The following is a 7,331-nucleotide window of genomic DNA, read 5'->3' on the forward strand; positions in this document are numbered from 1 at the left end:
ATGAGGCTTTCTGCTCCCGTAAAGATTTACAGCCTTGGAAACCCTGTACAGGGTCGCTATGAGTCAGAACCGACTCCACGGCACATAACAACAACAGGAGAAGAAGCTGAATAGGGGTGGCGAAAGAGGAGGCAGATAGGTGAACTGTGGGGCCTGACCTGACTGGACACTGCCATCTTAAACTTTTGTGAGCAGCATTTGATCCATACAGCAGCCTTGACGGTGCAGATGCATATTGGGAGATGCGGACAAGAAAGGTTAGGTTCTTGTTCCCCACACTGACCAGAGGTATGGCCGGCACCCACCCTCTCCCACCCACTGCACAGCCCCTACTCCTTCAGGGGTTGGAGCCATGCCATTGAAAATCTCCAAGCCAGGTTCACCACCCCTGAGTCTGAGGGTGAGTGAACTCTGTCTCATCAGACCAGCAAAACACGCAGTCCCCTGCCCACCCCCAAATGAGCAGAAACTCTCATAACCAGCTGCTCTGCCCCCAGCTGCTCTGGGGGCCTAAAATAGTTTCTTCTAGGAACAAAGATCCTGACCTCAGCCATCATTAGGGTCTGCAAGAACTACGTCCGGATTAGGTATCCTGATCATAGACAGCCCGTAGGCCTACAGGAACTCCATCTAGGGTTACGCACACTATTCTCTCACCGCTTCACATCCTCTTTATGAGTCCTTGGCTGGCCGAGTGTTCAAACCCTGAGTACCCTGCCACCACCCCCCACCCCCCAGTTTTCTCCTTTCTAGGTCCGACCCTGCCCTGGTTTTTGTATTTCTTCCCCGCAACCTCTTCTTCTGTCTCCCTTCCCTTGTTTTTTATCCTTTCTTTCTCTGCTTTCCTTTTCTTGAATTTTATTCTGTTTTTCTTTTCTTTTTCCCCGCCCCTCATTTCTTTTTTCACTTGATTTTTCTTCACTGGTCTCTTATCTCTTTATCTTTTCTTCTTTACGCTCCCAGTTTATTGTGTTTTTTCTTTTTATTTTCTCTCTTCTTTTTCTATTCCCATTTTATTTTCCTTTCTCTTTTTATTTTTAGTTATTATATTATTTTTTTCTTTCTGATGCCTGGGTTTTTTCCTTTTCTTCATTATTTCCATTTTTCAGTTTTTGGGTTTTTTTTCCTCTTCTATGCATGAGTTTTCTTTTTTTCCTTTTGCCCACCAAATGGGATACAGCAGCCACATCCATACAATCCAGCCACAAATGTACTTCCTGAAACCCCACCCTGGGAAGGAGCCACTACCAACACCTGTATCATTTAATCTACCCATGTTGTACTATGCTACATAAACAGCAAACAGAACTGTACACCCACTTCCATTCTCTATCACATCCACCAAGAGGCAAGTGGTGAATGTCCAAGAATACAACATATACTCATCAATTAATTGGAACTACTTGATAAAGAATTTCAAAGAATTATATTTAGGAACTTTCAACAGATTGAGAGAAAGATGGAGAAAGTTGCAGATGAAAACAGGAGAAGAAAGAAAAACTTTAGAAGTAAAGAACAAAATATATTAAAAATTAGAAATAATGCAAAAACTGCAAACATAAATCTGAAATATTAATACTAAAATTTCAGAAATATATACTACATTGAAAGGTCAAAAGAGTAGAGTTCCATCAACAGAAGACCAAAGTAGGTAGTGAGCTTGAAGACAACTCTTTCAAAACTAGTCTGCTACAAAAACAGGAAAAAAAGAAGAAGAAATCCAAAGAAAGATTAAGAATTCTGAAGGAATAGATTGCATGTCCACCACTCATCTGTTAGCTTGTCGTACTGTAGTGGCTTGTATGTTACTGTGATTCTGGTAGCTATGCCACCGATATTTTAAATACCAGGAGGGTCACCCATGGTAGACAGGTTTCAGATAAGCATCCAGATTAAGACAGACTAGGAAGAAAAGATTGGCTAGTTCTGAATATCTGGTCACTAAAAACCTTATGAAAAGTAGTAGAATACCATCAGCTAGCACCCAAATATTGAATAGTGAAGAAAAGCACCAAAACCTTGTCAGATATAGTGCCAGAAAATTAGCCCCTCAGGTTTGAAGGCACTCAAAATACAACTGTGGAAGAGCTGACTCCTCAAAGTAGAGCATACCATGACAATATAAATGGAGTAAAGCTTTTGGGTTCTTCTTTTGCTAATGGGGCACAACTCCATTAATAATTGGAACATCCACCACTCGTCTGTCAGTTTGTCATACTGTGGTGGCTTGCATGTTGCTGTAAGTCTGGAAGCAATGCCAAAGGTATTGTAAATATCAGTAGGGCCACCCACAGTGGACAGTTTTCAGCTGAGCTTCCAGACAAAGGCAGTCTAGGAAGAAGGAGAAATAGACTACTTCTGAATATTTTGTCACTGAAAACTTTATGAATAACAATGGCACAGAGGCAGCACCAGGATATAAAATATTGAAACATGTGAGGCACCAGAATATTGTCAGATTGTAAGGTACCCTCAGATTAGAAGGCACTCAAACTACGACTGAGGAAGAGCTGCCTCCTCAAAGTAGAGTTGACAATGATGAGAATGGAGAAAGTCTTCAGTACCTTCATTTGCTGATGGGACACAACTCAAAATGAAGAGAAACAGCTATAAACATCCATTAATAATTGGAATATGAAATGTACAAAATATGAATCTAGGAAAATTGGAAATTGTCAAAAATTAAGTGAAATGTATAAACATCGATACCTTAGACATTAGTGAGCTGAAATAGACTAGGATTGGCCATTTTTACTCTGACTATCACAACTATGCAAGGAATGACAAATTGAGGAAGAATGGCATCGCATTCATCATAAAAAAGAACATATCAAATTCTGTCTTAAAGTACAACATTGTCTGTAATAGGATAATATTCATACACCTATAAGGGAGACCAGTTAATACCACTATTATTCAAATTTATGCGCCAACCACTAAAGCCAGTAAAGATGAAATTGAAGAATTCTACCAACTTCCTCTGTCTGAAATTGATTAGACGTGCAATTAAGATGTACTGATAGTTACTGGCAATTGGAATGCAAATGTTGGAAACAAAGAGGAAGGATCAGTAGTTGGAAAATATTGCCTTGGTGATAGAAACCATACTGAGGTCACATGATAGAATTTTGCAAGACCAATAACTTCTTTATTGTAAATACCTTTTTTAAATAACAGAAAAGACAACTATATAGATAGACCTTAACAGATGGAATACACAGAAATCAAATTGACTACATCTGTGGAAACAGATGGTAGAAAAGCTCCATTGTTGTTGCTGTTAAGTGCTATCAAATCAAGTCTGACCCATAGCAATCCTGTATAGGGTTTCCAAGGAGCAGCTGGTGAGCTTGAACCACTGACCTTGCAGTTCAAACAACTTTGCAGTCTGATGCATTAGCCCACAGAGCCCCACAAGGACTCCAGGAAAGCTCTATACCATCTGCCAAAACAAGGCCCGGAACAGACTGTGGAACAGAACATCAATTGCTCATATGGAAGTTCAGGCTGAAGCTGAAAAATTAAAACAACTTCACAAGAGCAAAAATATGAACATGAATATATTCCACCTGAATTTAGAGATCAGCTCAAGAACAGATTTGATGCATTAAACACAAAAGACCGAAGACTAGAAGAGTTGTGAGATAACATCAAGAACATCATACCGGAAGAAAACAATATGTCATTATAAAGACCAGAAAGAAGATAAAGACCAAAATGAATGTCAGAAAAGACTCTGAAACTTGATTTCCAATATAGATATGCTAAAGCCAATAGAGCTCTGGTAGCGTAGTGGTTACAAACCGGGCTGCGAACCTTAAGGCCTGCAGTTCAAAACTGCCAGCTGTTCTGAGGGAGAAAGATGAGGCGTTCTCCTCCCGTAAAGATTTACAGCCTTGGAAACCCTGTACAGGGTCGCTATGGGTCAGAAATGACTCGACGGGCAATTAACAACAACAACAAGCCAATAGAAGAAATAAAAAAGGAAAAGAGCTGAATAGAAAATTTCAAAAGACTATTTAAAGTCAAATACTATAATGAAATGTGCAAAGATCTGGAGTTAGAAAACCAAAAGGAAGAATACACTCAGCATTCCTCAAACTGAGAGAACTGAAAAAAAAAATCAAGTCTCAACTTGAAATATTGAAGGATTCTATGGACAAAATATTGAATAATGCAGAAAGCATCAAAAGAAGATGGAAGGAGTGCACAAAGTCACTGTACCAGAAAGAGAGAGTCAATGTTCAACCATTTTAGCTTATGATGAAGAGCCAATGATTCTTGGTTACCCAAAGTGGGGGGAGGGAGCGGCTACAAAAGCAAGAAGTGACTGGCTTACAAACTTTCAAGAGGGAACCTAGATCCAGAGGGCCTGGAGGAAGGTAGAATCTCCACTGAGTGTTCTTGAATCTGTCTGGGCGGGGCTGATGAAAGGAAATGTGAATAGGTCTCTTGTGACACAATAGTGAATAATTGTTATCAGGACTGATTGTGAGGACTGGAAATGTAAAGGTAGACATTTTGTAGCAAGGAAGGGAGTGATTAACTTTGCAGTCTAGGAGCGGAGGTCCCTGGGACCATCAAGGGAGAAGAGTGGAGAGCGGGACCCTACCCAGAGAAGCAGGGATGCCAGAGACAGAGATGATGACGTGAGGCAATGGAGCAGCTGGGGATTTTAGACCCAGAGAGGGAGAGGGACTGTGTGCTGACAACTGGGGGCAAGCTTGTAGGGTATACCCTTTGGTTGGTTGCTGATGCATGGAGGGGATTGTAACCATGGCAATGAAACTATATACAATAGGATGAATGTAAAACTAATGTTTTTCCATGTAAACTATCACATAATTCACAATAAAACATTTGAAAAAAAAAAAAAAAAGAGCCAATGATTCTGAAGGAAGAAGTCCAACATACACCTAAGGCATTGGCAAAGAACAAGACTTTGGGAATTGATGGAATATAAATTCAGATCTTTCAACAGACTGATGCAGCACTGGAGGCACTCACTCATCTATGCCAAGAAATTTGGAAGACAACTACCTGGCCAACTGACTGGATATGTACTTGTGCCCATTCCAAAGAAAGATGACCCAATGGAATGTGGAAATCATCAGACAATACCATTAATTTCACATGCAAGCAAAATTTTGCTAAAGATAACTTAAAAAATGGCTGCAACCATACACTGACAGAGAACATCCAGAGGTTCAAGCTAGATTCAGAAGAGGATGTGAAATGAGGGATAACATTGTTGATGTCAGATGGATCGTGGCTGAAAGTACAGAATACCAGAAAGATGTTTACCTGTGCTTTTCTGACTACACAAAGGCTTTCAATTTTTTGGATCATGACAAGCTACGGATAGCATTGTGTATTTCAGAACACTTAATTGTGCTCATGAGGAACCTATACATAGACCAAGAGACAGTTGTTCAAATAGAACAAGGGAACACTGAAGGATTTAAAATTAGGAAAGCTGTGACCCAAGTTAGTATTATTTCACCATATTTATTCAATCTGTATGCTGATCACATAATCTGAGAAGCTGAATTAGATGAAGAAAAATGTGGCATCAGTATTGTAGGAAGACTCATTAACAACCTGAAATATGCCGATGACACAACCTTGCTTGTTGAAAGTGAGGAGGACTTAAAGTACTTATTGATGAAGATCAAAGACCACAACCTTAAGTATGGGTTCATCTCAATGTAAAGAAAACAAAAATTACCACCATTAGACCAATAAATAACATCCATATAAATGGAGAAAAGATTGAAGTTGTCAATAGCTTCATTTTACTCAGCTTAGCCATCAACACTCATGGAAGCAGCAGTCAAGAAATCAAATGACTATTGCATTAGGCAAATCTGCTACACAAGACCTCTTTAAAGTGTTCAAGAGCAAAGATGTCAGTTTGAGGACTAAGGTGCACCTGACTGAAACCATGGCATTTTCAATAATCTCATCTACATGTGAAAGTTGGACAATGAATAATGGAGATCGTAGAAGAATTGCTCCATTTGAGTTATAGTGTTGGAGGAGAATATTTGAAGTGCCATGGACTGCCAAAAGAACAAATCTGTGTTGGAAGAAGTGCAGCCAGAGTGCTCCTTAGAAGCTGGAATGGCAAGACTTCGTGTCTCATACTTCAGACATATTATCAGGAGTCACTAGTCCCTGGAGAAGGACATCATGCTCAGTAAAGTGGAAGATCAGTGAAAAAGAGGAAATCCTCCAACAAGATGGATTGGCACTATGACAGCAGTGATGGATTCAAATGTTATCAATGATTGTGAGGTTGATGCAGGGCCAGGCAGTGTTTTGTTCTGTTGTACATAGGCTCACTATGATTCAGACCAAATCAGACAAGAAACATACAGCTTAAAGAGGCAAGTCAAAGAGAGTCCCAAGAGATATAGACATTCATTCATTTGTTTATTCAATAAATGTTACTGATTCTGTTCTATGCCACACACAGTGCTAAGTTCCTCCTAGCCACGCTTTCAAAAGGCCAAGATTTTAACTCTCTTTATTATAAAGTCAAGAAGATTCATCTTCACATAAAATAATTCAATAACACTCTTGCCCTTGGCAGGTTCATTCTACACATTTCTTCTGGAATAAAGTGAAGAAGGAATGAGGAAGAGGCAAAGAATCACAGAATAGGTGTAAAACTAAACTCCCTTTCTACCTTCTAAATTCTCTATGAACTTTCTCCAAAAATTTCACTTGGGGACTTTTTCCTTTGCACTCTCACTCAGAGACCTCATTGCCTCCATTGGCTATAACCATTGCTTCTGTTGGTACTGAAAAGGAATTAATATTAATCCAAGGTTTAAAGATGCCTTTTGTTATTATTACCATCATCACCTATACCTACATATCTAGTATTCACACAGCATTGTGCTAAGGAATATGTTGTTGCTGTTAGGTGCCATCGAGTCGGTACCGACCCATAGTGACATTATGCACAACAGAATGAAACACTGCCCAGTCCTGGGCCAACCTCACAATTGTTGCCACGCTTGAGCCCATTGATGCTGCCATTTTGCCAATCCATCTGTCTGGGGGTCTTCCTCTTTTTCTCTGATCCTCCACCTTACCAAACATGATGTCCTTCTCCAGCGATTGGTGTCTCCTGACAATATGTCCAAAGTAGGAGAGACGAAGTTTGTCCATCTTGGCCTCCAAGGAGCACTCTGGCTGCACTTCTTCCAAAACAGATCTATTGGTTCTTTTGGAAGCTCATGGCACTTCCAGTATTCTCCTCCAACACCATAACTCAAAAGTATCAATTTTTCTACAGTCTTCCTTATTCACTGTCCAGCTTT

At 39.9% G+C, this 7,331-nt stretch overlaps 1 protein-coding gene across 1 annotated transcript in view; it reads right to left on the bottom strand.

The window, feature by feature from the left end:
• Window positions 1-7,331, bottom strand: part of LOC102820994 (HLA class II histocompatibility antigen, DO beta chain-like) — a 61,831-nt gene that overhangs the window by 3,838 nt on the left and 50,662 nt on the right. The window lies entirely within an intron of this gene.

This window comes from Chrysochloris asiatica, unplaced genomic scaffold, assembly GCF_000296735.1.
Source record: "Chrysochloris asiatica unplaced genomic scaffold, ChrAsi1.0 scaffold00038, whole genome shotgun sequence".
Taxonomy (NCBI): domain Eukaryota; kingdom Metazoa; phylum Chordata; class Mammalia; order Afrosoricida; family Chrysochloridae; genus Chrysochloris; species Chrysochloris asiatica.